General features: G+C 41.3%; 1 protein-coding gene across 1 annotated transcript in view; it reads right to left on the reverse strand.

Annotated features, from left to right (window-relative positions):
- LOC124167687 (follicle-stimulating hormone receptor-like) overlaps positions 1–20,881 on the reverse strand; it is a 573,602-nt gene that overhangs the window by 63,410 nt on the left and 489,311 nt on the right. The gene's annotated exons all lie outside the window — the stretch shown is intronic.

Here is a 20,881-nt window from a genome sequence, read left to right on the forward strand (position 1 = left end):
TGTAAAATTTGCGAAATAAACTTGCTCTTCCATGAAACACATTCCGAATTCACTTGTAAAGAGGAAACGGTTTTTTAACTGAAAAACCGTGGGTGATTTTTCAGAACGTCACGAAAGCTAATAAATCGTTCATTGTTTCAACCAGAGGGCTGGGTAGAACAGGTGGGGGTAGAGTTCAACCCTGGTTAAATATTACACATCTCATTACTGGCTATTATCAGAAATAGGAGTGTGACTACATAAAAAATAGTGTGGCAGAGAATACGTACCCTAAGCCTACCTAGTGATCTTTTCAGCAGAATGGCTGGAAGTCGCCACAAGGAAAAAAATTTGGAGGTAGGGAAGAGGGGTGAACCCAGTGGCGGATACAGATGGGGGGCGCGCGCCCCTCCCTTGCGGGTCCGGCCGTATTGGCAAACATGGCAGAACCACGATTGTGACTTTTTTATATCATAAGATGGCATTGTCTTATATATGTGTATAATTACATTAATTAAAATTTTATTTTACTCTGCCTGTGACTTGATTATTTTTTATTGCGATATCGCGATAAAAAGTAAAGGCAACTCAATATATCTTTTGCGCCCCCCCCCCTTGAGTGTTTTCTGTATCCGCCCCTGGGTGAACCCCCATAGAAACTCCCCTCTCGGTGTTCATCTGGTTTGCCACAGTTAAAGCATGAGTGAGGAAATATTTCATCGAAATCTGACGCCCAACACTTTCATGTTTTCGAATGAGAAAACCTCTGCAAATGGAACATAATTGTTGTGCTTTAAAGACCCGAAATTCCCTCTTTCCAAAGCAAATAATTGAAGTTGATCATAACTTTATAATAACTTCAATTATAGATTAGGGGAATCCTGTAAAATCAAGAATTTGATTATATATTCGCCGGAATTACAGAAAATACCTACTAAACGCTAGGATTGTGAAATTTCAATCCAAGCTTATTCCAATGAGACATGCTTTTCGATAATGAAGGGGAAAAAGTTTATAGATAACAAGTAGACGACAATGCGAAAGAGAATATCGTAAGTAAGTACATTGCTTCTAACATTTCATCCCTAAAAATATTATTGAAATGGATAAAATATATGCAATGCAAATGAGGAACCCTAGCAACAAGTGCTAAAAAATTACACTTATTATGAAAAGATGTAGGTAAATATATTATACCACGGTTTGTAACGCGTTTCAATCGTTGTCACAATGGCCCTTCAGCATCGAAAAGCGTAGTATTTCGTGGGATAAAATTTAACAAAAATCGTGGAATAGAAGGTAGCTTGTTTAACTTAAACATTTTTATAAAATTCTACATGTTGCCGAAATGCCGAAATATTCAGCGTATCACGCAAACGGAAAACAATATCAAAATATGTACCCTTATAAAAAGAGGAACATATAAAACCGGATATGATGCTTTGTATACTAAAAATGATAAATCTTGAAAAATTAGGGTTGAGGGCATACATTTCTGTAAGTTTACTTCAGCGAAGGTCTTGAAAGGTTGAGATTCCAAATAAGAATATCACTCGATTACGTTGGAAATAGCTTTATTTAAGAAGTTCTATTTTTAAAACATTCATACATTCATTGGAGCAGAGATTTTAAGGATTAGTAATGATATTTTTAGCCGTAATAAGGTGCAACGGAATGGCTAGTATTTGGTTGACCAAAGCAGGGATACATCCAATATTAATAACAATGCACACGTGCATTTATTGGTTTGATTTAAATTTGGGGATGGAGGTTTTATCTTATATCTGTTTTAGCTGATAGGGCGTTCAATAATTTTCAGCGGAGCATCACTCTACGGAGGCTAAATAGATAGAAGCATGATCAACGCAATGAACTGATACATAAAAACCAAATGGAACGCAGGCTTTCGCTGCAAGACACATTGTTGTCAACGGCTTTCGGGAGCAGCTCTGCGTGTTGCGCTTTGTCATGCGAGATTTCGCACCTGATACTGCGACCTGCAATGTACGCTAAAGCTCGCATAACAAAGCGCAACACGCAGCTGTTCCCGAAAGCCGTTGACAACAAAAACCAAATGGTCGTAACCAGCACTTGAAGTCCAAATGAGGAGAGGAACTTTGCATGCCGGACGGTAGACGGACGCGCGATGAACAGTGATAATGGTATTATAGAGTTACTCTCTATCTATTGAGTCCCATATTACCACTCTGATATCATGGATGATAAAGCAACACATTGTTGAAATATATCAATAAAATGTCAGTCGATTATACCGCAGTTGGTTGTGAAATTTGAAAGGAGATTTTAAAGAGTGAAAATTGGCAAAGTAGTATCCCTCGTCTCTAATCGTGACAAATCCATGCCGTGAATTCGACGATATCATTGGATGCACAACATATAATGAAGAATAACTCCATTACAATGTTCAGGGTTGCCTACTTAATGCTATAGTAACCTTGGAAAACACCATATTAAGTCAAATATTTCATGGAAGTTGGCCATAAAACCTGCATATTGAAGTTTTACGTCCAGGTTTAAATCATATTGGATGGATTTTGAAAGAAATACATGGTCACCTCAACTGAAAAAATATACTGTTTTGTTTTCAGGCTAAATTTTGGGAGTTTAAGGTAAGCATTCTCACGGATTTTAGCGATAAATTTCGAAATAGCAGCATCTGTTAAACTAGCACGGTTTCTAAAGCTTTCCCGTATAAACCATTCGATAAATAACGGATAAACGACACAACTTATGATTCTAGGGCTTACTCAATATCGATTCAAGAAAATGTTTAAATACAGCCAAATGGTGTCCACTCCGCTCCTTAAGATTTACCGAAAAGCCTGCACCCTCGCATTTAAGGTAAGACAACGCCGAATGATTGTTATTGGCGAGAAAATCTTTTGAAAATTGAAAAACATTAGTTGGAGGATTAGAGGTTAATGATGTTATTGCCTCGGATGAAATCTTGAATAACTCTAAAAGGTTCTTGCTTAGAGTCAGTCCGTAGAGGAAATACAAAGTGAAGAAGTATTTGGTTTTAAAAGATTTGAAAAAATGAGTGCGTAAAAAGTGAACGTTTGTGTACATACATATAAATATTTACAAATAAAAAACCGATAGTGGAGAGCTAAAAAAATTTGCTAATTTTTCACTGACGTTTTCGCGATTCAAAGTGATGATTAAATATTTTTTGAGTCGCACGGCACAGCCAGATGGCAGGACATTTCATTTTATTTCTGCTCTTCGTGTCATCCGAGATAATTGTCACCATGTCGTAAGACCCAAAAACATCCTGAGTCCATGAGTTTTTACGCTCTAGAAAGGAGAACGATGAATAGAGCACGGAAAGACCGCAAAACTTTTTCCCAGTTATTGTCTATTTTATTCTTTGGGCACGAGCTTTAGCCGGTAAAAAGGTGGATCACTTTGACAATAAGTACACATTTCTATCCAGTTATTGTTGCACACAGTGCACAATAATTTTTTGTATCCTAATTCTGTATCCTTCTCGTATTTGGCGGATAACACAATGTTGGAATTTTAAAATCACGATGTCAAGATTTTCTAACACGTCAGTATGACTCCATCAACTTTACAAAGTGTTTCTTTGCGTTTATGATGCAAGGCGGGACTTAATTCACTTGTTAAGCATAAACATTGTCCCACCATGGAAAATGTCGCACTGAGGCGTTAAAAATGCACGAAAAAAATTTTATCAGGAAAACAGACGCAAATTATATGCACGCTTGTTTTTTTAAAAGGTCACTCTATGTCGATATTAATAGTTTTTCTTCAGAAAAGTGGTACCTAACGTACTATGGAACCACTGAATATTTGTAAAGATTCCAACAACCTGTGCACGCGTAAAATTATATAGAAACGTGCAAGTGACGGAGCGATTGGCAGCTAATCGAGTTCAAATTCCGGTTGAAGCCTCCTCAAATCCAAATCCCCGCGCGCGTGCCACAGGGAGGAACTGGCGGCCAAACTACGAATGTGTGAAAGAGAAAATGCGCCTCGCCCGCCCGCGTCTCGAAGAGGAGAGGATGCCGTCACCAGATCGCGCTCCAACTTAGCAGCGCGAATGAGAATGGCGTTTTGAGAGTTACATTCTCGTGCTCAAGCGCCTAATGCGCTCGAGGTCTCGAGATATTTTCGACGGAGACTGCTAGTTAAATCACCGACGCGCATTCAACCTGCGATTAAACAGTACCGCAATGTACCGAATGGCAACAGAGCCCAATCCACATTTGCGGGACTCCTCCGTTCTGATGCAAGGCGCAAGGGAGAGGAGTGCGGATGGAGATACATGACCATGACATTGTGATATTGCTGCATCGCGGATTGCACGAATATATACGCTTCATTGAAAGATACTCTGTATCACTAAAATCTCGATAACTAAGGCCCGTTTGACGCGTGAGAAAAATCAAAACCACGTATACCTTAAAATTTCATGCGTCCAATGAATTTCCTCACAGTAATGAGGAAAACTTTTAAGATTTTATATTATTAACACTTAATTGACAGTATCACTCCCTCTGAATCAGATGTTTTCCAATAATTCGCTGATTGAAATTTGCTATTTATTTAATTTCATCACACAGCTACAGCATAGATTAAATTAAAACACCCCGAAGTTAAGCCAAGCGTGACATTTTCAGTCAGGATATTCATTTTACAGGCAAACAAAGCAGCTGTCAATTATGATTACCGCACCAAAACCCAATATCCCATTCAGTATTGACCTTTCTCTCGACTCTCTCTTTCATTTTCAATTCCATTAACTTTTACGGCCGTGCTACGAACGTAATATTCGAGGTCTGCCATGAAAAATGATAATTCAGCCATGTGTTGCTTTCGCTTCAATCGTGTCTGAAAATATTCCATCGTAGGTACAGCACGCAACGTAACGCAGCGTAATTAACCGATTTTAAGGGTACTTGTATCGCGTTCACTGGACGTCAAAGGAAAGCAAAAAATCAAAAACTATCAAATACGTGAAACTAAACAATATTAATTTACTAAGTGATTCAACCCAAAGATTGGTTGGTTTAAAATCCAAACAAAACCTACAAATATTCATTAAATTTTCGTATATTGAAGTTAAAAATAATGTACCAAAATCAAAATACGTTCTGCTGTCGAACTTTCAAAAGTAACGCGATCGCCGACCACATTTTGACTCAAAGGCTGCGACGGATCAATTACGACTTATTTCCACTGGCTATATCTTCAAAAACACTTTATTTGCTTTTTAATTTAAGGTACTCGGCATGAAGTGGAAATTTTTGGAAAATTTTCGAATTGAATGGCTAGGTTAATACACAATTGCGTCAATGGGCAATAATTAATCAGAAGCTAATAAAAGCTCGCTTTTATAACCCAGTCTCTAAAGATTTCCAAGGATTTGAAACTCTCGACGGAGATTGTTTTACTCGTTTAGTGCTGCAGAGTAATCGAAATTCTACACAACACTTACAGCCAATGTTGCCAATCCACAAAATTGGCTCGAAATCTGTTTATAAATGTTCTGGCGCTGGACACCTGGGCTAAATCATAAAATCAACGAACTGCAATCCCTGGGATAGAATTAACAGAGCAAAGGCTTCTTTAAAAAATTCCATTAGAAAAGACATGATAATCTTATAATTCATACAATGAAACTAACTGATATGGTAACCTGATCTAAAGCTATTGAAAAACGTAAAAAATATCATATGCAATATTTATGAAATACATATGCAATGCATATGAAACTTCACGAGATAAAGTGCGTGAATGAGAAATTGCAGGCTCATAAAATCTATGCAAGCAAGTAACCAAAACTCATATAAGGCGATAAGAATCATTTTCCTCCAGCATACTCTCCCCAGCTTACACCCCGGACCAATACGAACTAGTATTCGATAACTTTGTGTAGTAACAGCCTATCATACTTTAATTAGTGTATTTGTCTTTATTCCATCTGGAGAATAGAACCGAGTACATGTAGTGTATGCCGAGTGCACCTATTTAGCGACCGCAATTCATTGCACGGTATAAAACGTGTAAAATTGAAATTTTATATTTTTCCAATGCTTTTCCTCCAGCGGTTGTTGCCATGGACCACACCTTGGAGCACTCGACATTGTGATGCTCCAATTTTGATCTCCTTGAGAGTGACTTCGGCATAACTTTAAGCAAGGGAGGCAACCATCTATTGCGCAAGAGTACACGTGCCTTTAATATGTCCATTGGGAGCCGTTCATCTTGTATGCTTTTCGGATCTTACCATTAATGCTTTTCTGCTTACATTTCGCAGATTTGCCGATACTAGTGTTACCGAATAAAAAAATCTGCGAATTTAAACTTAGTTGCTTTCATCAGTGTTTCAAAATATAACTCATCGACACATCGATCGATTAATCATCAATGTTAAATCTCTATGTTAAATCAGAAGTCGTGATTCATTACGAGAATTCGGGTAAAGAAAAGACAAGTTACTGCAAATAGATCAATATTCGTCATTTTATCATACGCTCGTCATCGTATGTAAAATAACAAACTGAAAGTTGTCGCCAAACGTTCATAAGTTGGTGTCGTCATTAGATCGTTCCTCTCATATTAACTAGCTTAGGGATTAGTGCTCATGAGGGGAGGATTCACCCTTAGCACAGCATCAGCAAATCGCAAGCGGAAGATTACTATGGAAGAGTCGCCCTCTTGGCGCGCTCTCACTCACAGCTCATTAAAACGGGTTCTCTGATGTCACTCCTCGCGTCCCTGAAGGACACAGTGATCCGAATCTCACGAAGGAATAAGAGACAATTAGAATCGTATACCGAAATTCACATTCGTTATGCGGTGTGATCTATGAAGTTCATAACTTTTTATTACCATTCCTCGCGATTGTAAACGCTATTTTGAAAATATTGAGAACGAATAGAATGTTCCGGACTCCTCCCCGCGGTGCGGACATTTTTGAAAACCGATTAAAATGCGCCCAGAAATATCAATCCTCCACGGGACGTCTACTCGCCCTGTGGTCAGTCTCCTGGGGCCGAGGAGCTGTGGAGGAGCAAAGGCATGCTCGGAATGAGTCCGTGACGTCATCATCTAATCTCCGAAAATGCCGACGCGACGGCGTGTTACAGTGGAAGGTGACCACAACAGAAAAAAATTGTGAGCTCTTTGTCAAGATTTATTTATTTAAGGGTGCAAGACACTGATCGACACTTTCACCTGATGATGCCGCTATGAGTAGAAACGGGCGTACGTTGTTAGGTGAACATTGAGAGAAAAGTGCTCTTACTATGAAGGGATTACGGCTGTTGATAAACCGCCGCGAATAGCTCGAGCAGTAGGTCCGGAATGCTGCAAAGTAACCGCCGCGCGGAAACCAATCGAATCCACAACAGAGCATATTAGCATAGAGTGTTATAGGTCACTGATTTCGAATTTGAACTAGAACTCGTGTTCAGGGGATACCGAAATTTTGCCGTATGGAAAGTTTATCTGGTTGCGAAGATTTTTTTCAATAAATTCCTGTGCCAACAAATGAGGCTCGATTGATATGAAGCAAATTATTATGATATCCTGAAAAAGAGGTATCACCTCATAACTAAGGAGATTTCACCTTCTAAACGTTACTTTTGCTGTAAGCAAGGAATAGTCTATGCAGGACCAGGGCTAGTATTGTCTTCATTTTTTAAGCAACATTTTTGCATTAGCAAACGTTTACACGGTATGAAACATGTATTTTAAAGATTACTCTTTGTAGAACAATCGGACAAGTAGTTTTCGCAAAGTTCAATGCGGGTAAAACCGCACGGAACTTTTTCTTAAGTGATTATATTTCATACTTTGCAAAAGCTCTCATTTTAACGCAAAAATTACGGTAACATTCGAAAATTACGCGTACTTTAAGTATTTACTTCTACTTCTGTTGTCAGTTTACAGAACTGAAATAGAAGTAAGATTAGTGATATCATAACCTACTAAAGAGGGCTGGGGCGCAGCTGGGAATTAAGGCTAGGGGGGGTCTTATGCGCAACTAATACTTACGGGTGTGGGGGGTATTGCATACCCACCAGGGTAAGCAGGAGTTGCGGGGACCCTCCTCCAGAAAAATTTGAAGAATAATAGTTCAAAATGGCATGTTTTACAGCTTTCTGAGGGATATTTAATAAATCCTTACGCTATTCTATTAGTAATACTGATCCAAATAAGGGAAATGGATTCAACTTAAAAATTTCTCTGAGCTCTGGGGGGAGTTTTATCCCCCAAATCCCCCCCTCGCTGCGCCTGCACTGAAAGAGGGAGCCTATAATATGGTGCGTATGGGTTTCCGGGGGTACATCGGCTATCGGCAGTGAAGGGCTGTTTAGGAGTGTATTTCAGCATGATAAATAACGACAACCTGGACCGTTGAGTGAAGTAGCGCAAGTCGGAATATGCGGGACGCCTTATTTTTTTGGACACTCGACGGCAAAACAAAATCGGTGAACGAGTCAGTTGCGAAACGCGAGCGAATCCACGACTCGGAGTCCCGGCTCAGTCTCGTGCTGCTGCCGCTGTTCGGCTCACCCACGACAGCGAATGCACTCGCCTCCCCTCCCCCTCAGCCGCCTCCGTCTTGTGCAACTCCTCACTGCAATTCTCAACTCCTCCTCCCTCCCAGCCTTTGAAACAGACGTCACAGACCAATCGCACCCAAGGTCGTCTCGATTGACTTATCGCTGATGGATCACGCAAGAGGCTGAGGAATAAAAGCTAGGAGAGGCACTAGGAGAGGAACTCGTAAAGAACATTCAAGAAGTGTGCCCCTCCGATTTTGTTCAAAGGGCATAGAAGAATAAAAGGGTGAAAAAGTCCCCCCTCCGGAATTTTTTCCGTACTTAGGGTATGCGATTTGGGATCAAATAGGACTAACCTCCCCCACACTTCCAGCCCACTAGAGGCCCACCAGGGACGGCTAGCTCGAAAATACGATTTGTACTCTTTTTTAAATATCTCGGTCAAGAATGCATATGTTTTAAATGCAGTTTGCGGAATTTGAAAGCTTATTTAATGAAGAAAACGTCAACTTGCTTTCAAGAATTTTCAGCGGGAAAAGGAGAAATGGCGTCGATTTGAAAATTTCTGACGCCTGTTTTCATAAATATTTTTGAGAGGGCCACGAAGAAAATATGTTTTCCGGGGGCGTCATTTAATACCTTTCAGCCAGTGTATCAAAATTATTTTAGGTGGATGAAAGCTTCTCGGGTTTCCAACCGGGTCAGGGTCTGTGACGCTATTCACCGGGAAAAAGCTCAGATTCTTCATTATTTTATGTGGTGGTAGATCGTGAAGAAAAGAAAAATGTTCGATTTTGGCCAATTTTTTCCTGTTTTCTCTATGCTCTTGCTCTCCATAACACCCTTCACACACCATTTTACGAACATTTCGTCCTCTGACGAACGCAAATGCTCATACGGATTGTAATACCCACCACAGGGGACGGATTTTTGTGGAAACTGGTGCCGAAAATTGCTCCGAAAACGCCGGAATGTGAGAATATAGATAATGAAAATGAGCTCGATTTAAGTTTGCCTCGCGTTTTATCTACGCGCAAATGCTGTTTCATTTGTGGATATACCGCTACAAAAAGTATCTCCACCTTGTACCCTTGGAAGTTAGATGGCAGGTCTTCACGGAGATGAGGTTAAAATTCCCACATTCCGTATCTATTGCATCAGCAGTTACTTGTGCATTTCTGAAAATTCGTCTACTTATTGACAAAATCGCATATTTAGCAGATTGCACGCGCAACATTGCGACTTCCATTTTCCAGAGAACTGTTTGTCTGCGAACTTTTAACAGATTTGCAATGGAAACAAGTAACTGAAAAGGTTACGTCGTATGTTAACGTCGACGAGAAAATCGGATTTAGATTAGTGTCTCAAGGGCTGATAGTTATTCTTTTCAAGCTGCAAACCGGTAACTTGAACAGTACTAGTTCCCCTCTGTTAAACCATTCACTATTTTTACCACTGATGGGTTGTGGTTGATATGCCCGTAACTATTTTGGAGTCAAACAAAAATGATGCCGACACTTTAAAATCAATCTCGCTTTCATCACTACCCAATGAAAAATTTCGTGAAAAAGGGTGACATTTTGATTCTGGATAGAGCATGGTGATTTAGAGTTGTGTGTGCTGATACCGGCAATTGAAGGCAAACGTGCTCAATTAACGACTGAAGAATAGATTCAATCGTGATTCGTGACTAAATTAAGATGAGTAATGATAATATTAAGGAAAAATATCATTTACTAGATAACAAGTTCGATAGTAAAATATTACCCAAAACAGGAAAATATTGCAGACTAGCATGTTTTCTCAGTATTGGAATTGGGAAACGGCTTGATTGTGATGTTGAAATCAGTGAGGAAGTTATAAATGCAATGAAAGCTAGAGAAGGTTCCGAAGAAATACTTTGAGAGCAGAGGGTGAAAACAAGCTTTGGAAACGGGGGAATAGATAGTTCAGAGTGGCGGCTGCTTCTGACATCTTATACTTTCCAGAATTGACTACCTGACTTAAAAATTTTTTTTAATGGGAGTTACCATATCAAGCAGAGCCTATCATATATGGCTGAGACTCTAAAGGAAAATAATAAACATAAAGTTAGTAATTTCGAAGAGGATGATAGAATATTAAGAGTGTCAGTTCCACATATGCTTTAAAACAGAACGAATTATGATTGTTATGCAGAATATACAACGAATGGCAGTAAATCGTATGTGGCAGTATATTGCTGTGATTGTGGTAACAGTTTATTGAAGAAGAGGGTGTTGCACTCATGCAGCAGAAATAATTAATTAATGAACCAATGGGCTGCACCAAGGTAAAATTGCAGGACCAGCCGAGATCATTACTAGAATAATTTTCGGAACAATTTTCGGGACCAGTTTCCACAAAAATCCGTCTGAGCATTTGCGTTCGTCAGAGGACAAAATGCTCGTAAAATGGTCTGTGAAGGGTGTTACGGAGAGCCAGAGCATAGAGAAAACAGGAAAAATTGGTCAAAATAGCATATTTTTCTTTTTTTCGCGATCTACCACCACCTAAAAAAGATTCCGATACACTAGCTGAAAATTATTAAAAATTGCCCCCGGAAAACATTTTTTCTTCGAGGCCCTCTCAAAAATATTTTATGAAAAAATGCGTTCGAAATTTTCAAATCGACGCCATTTCTCCTTTTCCCGCTGAAAATTCTTGAAAGCAATTGGACACTTTCTCCATTAAATAAGCTTTCAAATACCGAAAACTGCATTCAAAACATATGCTTTCTTGACTGAGCTATCTCAAGAAGAGTAAAAATCGTATTTTCGAGCTAGCCGGCCCTGGTGGGCCTCTAGCAGGCTGGAAGTGTGGGGAGGTTAGTCCTATTTGATCCCAGATTGCATGCCCTAAGTACGGAAAAAATCCCGGAGGGGGGACTTTTCACCCTCATATTCATTAGTCATGGTAGACCACCCTTTCGTAGAGTGCTGTACCATGAAAAATGAAGAGGTGCAAAATTTCCGTTGCACTCTTGGCGATTAGCCTCTGAAGGTCTGGCACCCGCTGCCAATTTTTCGGGTGGGAGCAGATCGCCCAGAAGACGATCGAACAGGAGAAGGGTACGGACGTTATTGCGACGGTCGTTCACTCAGACCCAAAATCATAACTGATAAATTAAAAGAATAATGGGGCTCCCCTATGCTGGCTTGGGCTTTCACAAGCAACGAAAAATGAAGTACGTAATTCTCAAGTGCAAGTATATAAGAAATGCTATAGTTCCTCCTCACTTTTCATGAATTGGTGATGTAATTAAGAGATCTGGTTCATTTACTCGTTCAGGAAAACCTTGGATTGAAGGAAGTAATCGCTTACCAGAAGGTGAAAAACAAAGGACTACGCGAGGCCCATGCACAAGGCCGAGGAGTATCTTGGAAGTGGTGACGTTCTCGGTGTGAGCTCGTGACTTTATCAACTTATCAACCAAAGGATTAAAGGATCGCATACATTTAAGCGCCAATAGCGTGGGAAGGAGTTATCATCACTGGTGAGCAATCCTAAGATTTTAATATTTCCTGGTGAATAACATCCAGGTATTCTTCTCGGTCGATGCACCGAAATGATGCAGTCTTTAATTCCCATGGCAATTATACCGAGGCTCATGGTACTAGGTGTTGGGCCCTCGCGGTCCATCAAGGATAGCAATGCGAGGGAGAAAGGACTTCCATGAAGCGACAACCGGTTGAGAGCCTCAAACCTGCGCTGAAGCCGCGCAAAGCGGTATGTGTAATATTTATTTACTCTAGGTCTTATTCTTTAATTTATTATTCTTATACCACATCATTAGTTCGATTATTCCGCATTTTTTCAAATAATTGTGTTTCATCACACTTTTTCGTGAGCGACTAGTGCTACATATGAAAATAAAGAAAAAATAGATTCTACGAAATGCTATAAACTGTAATTGAAAGTCCTATGGAATTAAAATGAAAACACTATTTTCACGTATCTCTACCAATGACGTTGTTCCGTCTTCCTATTGAGGTTTTCATGAGGCTTCCCTTCTCTCTCTCCTACTCCTCTTCGGACTTCCCAACTACGTCCTCGATCGATCCATTTGATCCCCACTGTAGCAGAGCGCTGTCTGCTACTCAGGACATGGACTCTTGGGGGAAACCCAGGAGGTGGGGGCGTGAAGCCCTCGACGGGAGAAGGGCTTTTGGGGCCCGTTGTAAAAGAGAGAGAATAAAGAGTTGTGTTTTGAACCTCGAAGTGAGCGAACGTTATTTTGAATATCCTTCTCCTGCGAACCGGCGCTACATTGGCGCAGTCGGTAGGATTGTGTTCTCGATCCTGAGATTTTGCGTGCGGTTCGGCGGCGGCAGCCATGGCGGGTATGGTGATGCCGGAGAAGTTTAGTGGTGCGGAGGAGTGGGAAGACTGGGTCTTCCAATTTGAGACAGTGGCGGAAATAAATAAATGGCCTGAGGAGCAGAAGACGCTCTACCTGAGACTCTGCCTCACAGGAAACGCTCTCTCGGCGTTTCGTGATCTGCCGGAGGAAAACAGAGGGAGCTATGAAAAGGCGCGGGAGGCGTTGGGGCGGCGCTTCAACCCAAGGGAAGCGAGCGAGAAGGAAAAGGCGCGATTCGTCCAAAGGGTGCGCAACCCCGGAGAAGACATCGCCGCCTTTGCCACGGACCTCGGGCGCCTTGCTCGGCGCGCATACCCTTCCTGGCCCGAGGATGCGAGAAAGGCCGTAGTGCGCGACCGCTTCCTCGATGGGCTCGACGGGAACATTCGGGTGTGGGTGAAGCAGGCGAGACCTGCTAGCCTCGAGGAAGCAATCGGCGTTGCAATCGAGATGGAGGCAATCCATTTCGCCGAGTCATCCACCAGGGTAGTGAATGCGTTGGCGCCGGCGACGCTCGTCAGGTCACAGGATATCGGTGTGGATAGTCGAGGGTGTGGTCGCGAGGACAGAGTGGAGGCCGCGTTGACACAGAACTCAGAGACAATGAGAGAGGTGTTGCAATTTCTACGAGGGATGGTTATGTCGAGTGGTGAGGACCACGGCCCCGCTCCCGCTCCGGAGAGGCGGCGCCCTAATTCCAGTGTGAGGCGCAGAGATCGGCCGCGCTGTTGGATGTGCGGCGAGGAGGGCCATCTGAGGGCCGAATGCCCACGGCTTTCCTTTTCGGGAAACGACGGAAGGCCGAGGAGATGGTAACCTTCTCGGCCGCAGACGAAAAAGGAACCCGAGACACTACTTCACCGCTCGAGGGCGTCGGAGGACGCGGAGCAAAGGAAATTTGGACAATTTTGTCCGAGTCAGTGCCCCTGGTGCACGGATCCGTTTCGAAGATCCCCGTCGAGATACTAATAGACACGGGAGCGGCAGTGTCATTGATATCGGAAGAAATATGGAGCCGCACCGAAAATTCGGGGAAAATCATAACAGACAATGTGACACTAATAACGGCGAATGGGGAGCCATTACGGTTGCTTGGGAAGGGTGAAGTGATACTTCAGATCGGAGGGGGTGGATGGAAGTTTTTCTCCATTCCACCAACGCATGAGGGCCAAGCGACTCCGGCAGCGAGAGAGGAGCCACCAGCTGAAGCGGTTATTGAGCCGACCATGCGATATCCCAGACGGGTTACAAGAGAACCGCAAAGGTTTCAAGCCGGGCTCTGAGGAAGGAGTAATTCCGGGGGGGTGGTCTCTTTTCTTTTCGTTTCAGAGGTAAGGAGATAAAGGCGCCAACTTTCCGAGATCCGAGGACAGCGAAGGTTCCAGCTATGCCGACCGTCGCGAGGGCGCGACGCCTTTGAAAGGAGGGGGCAGTGTAGCAGAGCGCTGTCTGCTACTCAGGACATGGACTCTTGGGGGAAACCCAGGAGGTGGGGGCGTGAAGCCCTCGACGGGAGAAGGGCTTTTGGGGCCCGTTGTAAAAGAGAGAGAATAAAGAGTTGTGTTTTGAACCTCGAAGTGAGCGAACGTTATTTTGAATATCCTTCTCCTGCGAACCGGCGCTACACCCACCATTCTTCCGTAGCATAACATTCCGAAGGCCTTCACCATAAATACTCTACACAGGATTCTCCACTCCCATGGTTCCATTGATTCCCACCAGTCGCAATAAATAGAGGCATTCCAGTCGGTAGGATGCAGGTCAACATACCTATTAGCCCGCAAGAGATGCACTACGCGTTGAATGTAATTGTTTTTTGCTCAAAATCAAGCTCAATTAATTATTATTAAGCTTAATTCCATATCGAATAATTAAAAAGACGCAGGTAAACATTTAAAAGTGCAATGTAGTCCCTTCAAAACATACATTATTAAGATATACATGTATTTGGTTTCCTTTTATGTTGCAATTTGATACTGTGGACTCATTTATGTCTAGTTTCTAATCAAATTTCGTTATTATTAGAACTATTAACACCCTGCCGAAGAGGAAAAAATATAACCGGAAAAGCTATATTCGTTGACGATAAAAATTCATAATTCTCTTGATGGAAAAATCAAAACTTACCAACAATACGGTTCTCTGGAGCCTCTTTTTAGATGACTGACAGTTCGCTGAGTGAAAAGATCCCGTTCGCTGAATGACCGTCCCAAACTCTGGAGGAAGAACCCATTCCCTCCCTTGCTCGCTCTATCTGGTTTTCAACGGTTCTTTTCCAACGATTCGAAAACTAGGCTTGAACTGTAAGAGTCCACTAACCAGAAATTCAAGGTAAAAGGAAGCCAAGTACATGTTTTTTTTAATGCGTCGTGTTGCTACAACGAAACTTAGTGATTGAAAGAGAAAAATTGGGAAAACTTCAAATGCCGCATGAGCACAAAAAATCGTCGCTTAGAAAAAGTGAAAATCATGAAAATAATTGGAAAAGAAAAGGAAAAGTTGAAAGTAATATTGAAAAAAGTGCCGCAGACGGGAGTCGATCGTAGAAGCTTAACGTGGGAGTGGGACACCTAAGCCACTGTTCCATGACCAAGTTATGAAGGGAATCCAAAGAGTAAAACACTGACAGCGACAGACAGATCCTTGCGCCACTGGTGACTAAAGTTGGAGTGCGAATAAATGTGCGGAGACCGGTTTCACAGTATAGCGGCAAATGCTTCGCCTTGGCACCTCCCATATTAATACGTATAAACTCTATGGCCTCCACCCTCGATTTTTCCGTGTCTGTCATTGTCCACGCCTCACTTCCGCAAAAAATGATGCTCCAAATGTAATTTCTGATAATTTTTTTCTTTCCTTCTACGTTTAATTTTCCCGCAGGGAGTAGATCTTTCTTTTGGTGGAATTCTCACTTCACCTGGGCCATTTTGTTGATAATTTCTTTCTTGCTTCTGCTTCCCCAAAAACAGAATTCGTCCACCTCCACGAGTTTTTGTTTCCCTATTTTTATGTTTGTCTCGACCTCTTCTATTCTGCTGCGTTCTAATGACTGTGTTCTTTTCAGCTCCATTACTCTACCCAAATTAACGAGAATCTTTTTCAAAACCATCTGCCTCTGCAGTGACAGCTATGTCATCGGCACATCGTAGCATCCTATTATTTTACCATGGATACACACACAAGGCCTTTTCTTTGATTTCATTAGTGGCTTTCTCGATAAAGATGTTAAAAATTACGTGTGGAAAAGCACAATTACATGTTTCACTCTTTTTCCAATTTTTACTTTTTCTCAGTTGCATCCTGATCTGATCACTGCTGCTTCGATTTTTTTTATAAACTGTAAATGTTTCTCCTGTAATTGTAAATAACTTCTATTTCTTTCTGGATTCACAGAATTGCGTTCAATTGGCTTGTTTGGGAAGTAGTGGACAGTTCGAAAAACGGAAAAATATGGACTCACCCCTGTCTTTATTCTACAAAACTACCAGCATTGGCAATAATAAGAATTTAATGGTCGATCCCATTAGGATAATTATGCAAAATGGATAATAAACAGAAACTGTTGTTTGCAAAGCAATATGTATGTAAAAATATTCGTCATGAAATGATCTATGAAATTCATAACTTGCTTCAACGATTTTCCTCGTCAGTGCAAATAGATATCAACGTCGATGTATGCCATTAATATCCATGAGAAAAAATCCCTATCAGATTTTTGGCATTCTTAATATATAGTACCATAAACCACGCTGAATTGCCATGATAATCAAGGGATCTGGATAGCATCGTGGTCTGCGCAGCAGCACGGAGTGCCAAATGTTGGTTTCTGGTCTAGCAGGACTGATATGTTCCACATTAGATGCTTAGAAATACTCTAGGTATTCTATCGATAGATAAAAAAATATGGAGTGGCAAAAATTTTAATGGAAAATGTATTTGATGCTGTGGAAAAAAGAGTCGTCATGATGGCGATCATTTCGGACCTTGCGTGGAAAAGCGATCAACTCAGCGAAAACGAGTGAAAGCAATAATTCCTTCTGCTTTCTTTTCTCAATAATATATTCAATTGAAAACTAATAGCGAATTTTCAATTAAACGTCCATAAATGAGGCTAAATCCAATCGGAATATTCGAAAATGTCTTTGTTTAAGCATAGAAAACGCATTGGAGTTTTATTTGCGTCAAACACCTCAGGCACTCACATCACACATGAAAGCATTTTAGGATGCTATACGGAATTAGACGAGTCGTAGTTTCGATGGTTTTTTTACCTATTGAGTTAAAATGAGTTATTTTTACAAAAAATGGGAAAATTTATCCCTCATTTTTTTCAACCGATGAGGCATACTTAGCCTCCTCTTAAAGTGTGTTTTCACCTACCTGCAGCGGAATCGAGACTGAGTTCAATATTACCCATCCAAACCAACCATCGACGTAGATGTTCCAGCGTAATCTCTCTCTCTCTTAGCGCATTAGGCTCAACTTCAGCTCAACTTGGAAGTAATGAATTGAGCCAACCCCTCATTATAAAACCCAAGAAAAAACCATCAGCCTCGAACGGTGTTGATGTTTTTAAGTGCCTTGCATTCAAAACAGGAAAGTGGGAGAATGTGGTGTTGAAAATTTGCCCCGCACTCGATGTCGAGGTAATCTTGAATGATATTGACTGTGTCTCCTGGCCAACAAAACAACACATTAAGGCCAATAACTCCCACTGCTGTACGCTTTATGAGGCACGGAAAAAGGAATCAGCTGTTACGATTGCGGTGTGCCAAGGGAAGTTTCCACACCAAAGGGATGGCAACCAAATGCATCGCTTACACCATATATGAAGCACTCATTCAACACTACACGCTGCCTTCGCGAGCGATCTAAAAAAGAGCGGGGAAGTGAAATTTGTAGGCGTAAGGAATGGCACCATCATTGTCAGGGAGTCATGGGGAACTCCGGTCTCAGCGATACACTCACGGGAGGATCTAGATCGTGTTTTCATGAACGATGGACTTGCACAGCAAACGATCAAATGAAAGAATCCGATTCCGGATACAAGTATAGACATCCCTCGTCTTAACGCACAATCACTAATTGCTCACTTTAATGAATTTAAACTGTGTCATAATCATAGTGATGTACATTTAATTGTTGCTATTTAAACCTGGATGGATTTATCTATTTCCATTGATTTTGCATCACTTCCGAACTATCGTCTATCTAGAAACGACCGCGAGGGTAGGAGGGGTTGGCATTTGCGTCCATGAATCCTTCCAAGTGCCACTGATTGCTTCCTCCCCTGCTGAACATACGAATCTGCCAGAGCATCTCTGACTACAATTCGAGGTACGACGACCAGCAAAAAAAGTTTATTCGTAATCTCTAAAAAGAGGATGTCTGTTTCTGTCCGCCATGAAATTAAATACGGTTGTACGGATTGCAACCAAAGTTTGCACGTTGGTACATCTCATGCTTCCAAAGCCCGTAGTGCTCCTTTTGATTGTGTCCAATGCGTCCATTGTGTCTTCTTCTCATTAGCGTTTCTTATGTCACATCATTCAAATTCTGTGGTTTGACATCCTGTCAGGTAGATACACTCTAAAAGAGGAAACATAACTCGAAGGATTCTACCCTCGAATTAATCCTCCCTTTGGTACAAACCCTTTTGGTGGGCGCAATGAGGTTAGGTACGCGAGACATATTTGGTCTTCGAACGAACAGACACACATACCTATCAATGCGTTGTGGAGCGGAGTGTAAGCCGATTCCATGAGCGGCTTGCAAAAATAGTTTTTTCCATTGTTGGCTGTTACATATTTAGGTGTAGGTACCCTCATCATATCTGCTTTATTCCTCCACCTAAAAATTCTGTCATGCGACAATGCATTCCCACTTCTCTTCTCAATCCTTCAACGCGAGCAACGCCGACCGGGTGGACCGCTCGCTATGCATGGGCCACAAAACACATCTCAAAGTATTTGACAACCACCACATCGGGTGTCACATACCAATGAATGAAAATACGGTTTTGATGGGAGACTTTAAAATTGACTTACTTGAAACCCTCTTTAGAAACAGATACGCGTTTGAAATGTTGCACGGATTGTGACAGAGGTAAAATTAGGCCATTCGCACCACACCCACTTCACTTTTATTTTATGTCGATAATCTTATGAAAGTAGTTAAAATTGAATTATTCGATGAACCTAACATGTCATGCCACGATATAATGACGTTAGTATAAGACATGTATTTCCAACACCCATGAGTGAAGCACATTACCTATAGAGACTTCAGATGTTTTGACCACTCCAACTTCTTCTCCGACCGATATTATAAGGACTGCGATGCAATAGCCAGTGCGATCTCCCAAAATAATAAAATAAAACATTTGAACTCCAACGTTACAGATATATTTGACTTGAACGCTCCAATTCGCACCGAAGCACAGTGGGCGGAAATCGGAAAAAGCCGGACAAAATTACAAAATGGCTTTTTTTGAGTTATAAACTTGGAACTTCGCAGGTATACTCCAAAGTGATTGAAGTTTATTGATATGTACTTCATTTGACATAGATCTTACCCGTTACTGAGATACAGAGGCTCAAACGTGAGCAAATTTCCATAAAAACGCCCGTCTTCAATTTTCTCTGAAAATCTTCCAAAGTAAGTGAATGGTGAAGTTATGGGTGGATTCTTGCCGAATAAAAAACCACAAAATCTGTTAGCATGGTGTTTTTTCTTTAATTTTCCGTAATCTTAAAGAATACAGCCCATAAATTCTTACCGTGCAGTAACAAAATGGCGGATACTGTTTTTCGACGAAGTTTTACATTTAGGTAGAGTTTCAAATAGGTTTTCGGCAAGGTCGCGCAGAGTAACTTATATGAGAGCATTTTTTGAAGATTTCTTGAGGTCTTCATGCAGTTTTCTTTGAAATAAGTTTGCGTCGCCGGAAATTACATTGATTTTTCGATCGCGCGGCAGGGTTCTTCTCCGCGCGTCGGGAGTTGGATTAGCCGCGCCGCGGTAAGGTTATTGAAGCTGTATGGGTTTTAACGCTCAACATTCACCGTTTTTATGTTTTGCTTCAAGACAACGATTCTCAAATGGTCTATGGTGAAGACAGTGGAGGTTTTTCATGCGATGTACTTGCACGTTTCATCGAAGTTCATTTCGTTATCTTTGGATACGATCGAAGACCATGCTTCTATTAAAAGCGTTCAAACCTCGACAAAGTGAGTTGTTTTCCTGGGACTCATACAAAAAGACCTACCAGAAAGACACCAGGTGAAACCCTTATAACTTCTTCAATCACCGATCCCTGACCCTCAGGATTCTAATTTCGAAAACGGTCGTTTTATGACACCCTGGAGTGGAGCCCTTGGCCGTCTTAACGGAGGTATTTCCATGGGAACTTCTAGCTTTTTTAAAATGTGCATCATACCCTCAGTTCTACTTTGACATACAGATTTCCATGTCTTTACACGTTTACCATGCGTTCCTCCCCGTGTACGCATTAGGGCATTGGATAACCATAGGTTCGACAAATTTATTATTTATAAATTTTACATAGGCTCCATCCGCCATTCCATAGAAAATGCCACCTCACATTATTACATGACGTGATATCTACAAAATAATATTGGAATTGGTAAAAAAAAATCATTCACTCGGTAAAAAATATTTGCTCCATTATTTATCGCGGAGGCTGAATTTAAGACAAGGCCCTGATGCTCTGAAATTTCTCAATGACTTCCTGACAAAACGCAATCTATGGCCATACCTTAAGAAATGGGTAGAGAGTTCTCGATATAATGAATGATTTTTGTGTCGATACAAAAGTTGGCTCGCTGACTCTATAACATTTCCAGAATTTGTTATGCATTACTTTCCCGATACTTCAACGACAGCCGGTTGAGTATTGTATTTTTGTAAAAATCAATTCCTCTCAATTTGATTGACTAAA

This window comes from Ischnura elegans, chromosome 11, assembly GCF_921293095.1.
Source record: "Ischnura elegans chromosome 11, ioIscEleg1.1, whole genome shotgun sequence".
Classification (NCBI taxonomy): Eukaryota; Metazoa; Arthropoda; class Insecta; order Odonata; family Coenagrionidae; genus Ischnura; species Ischnura elegans.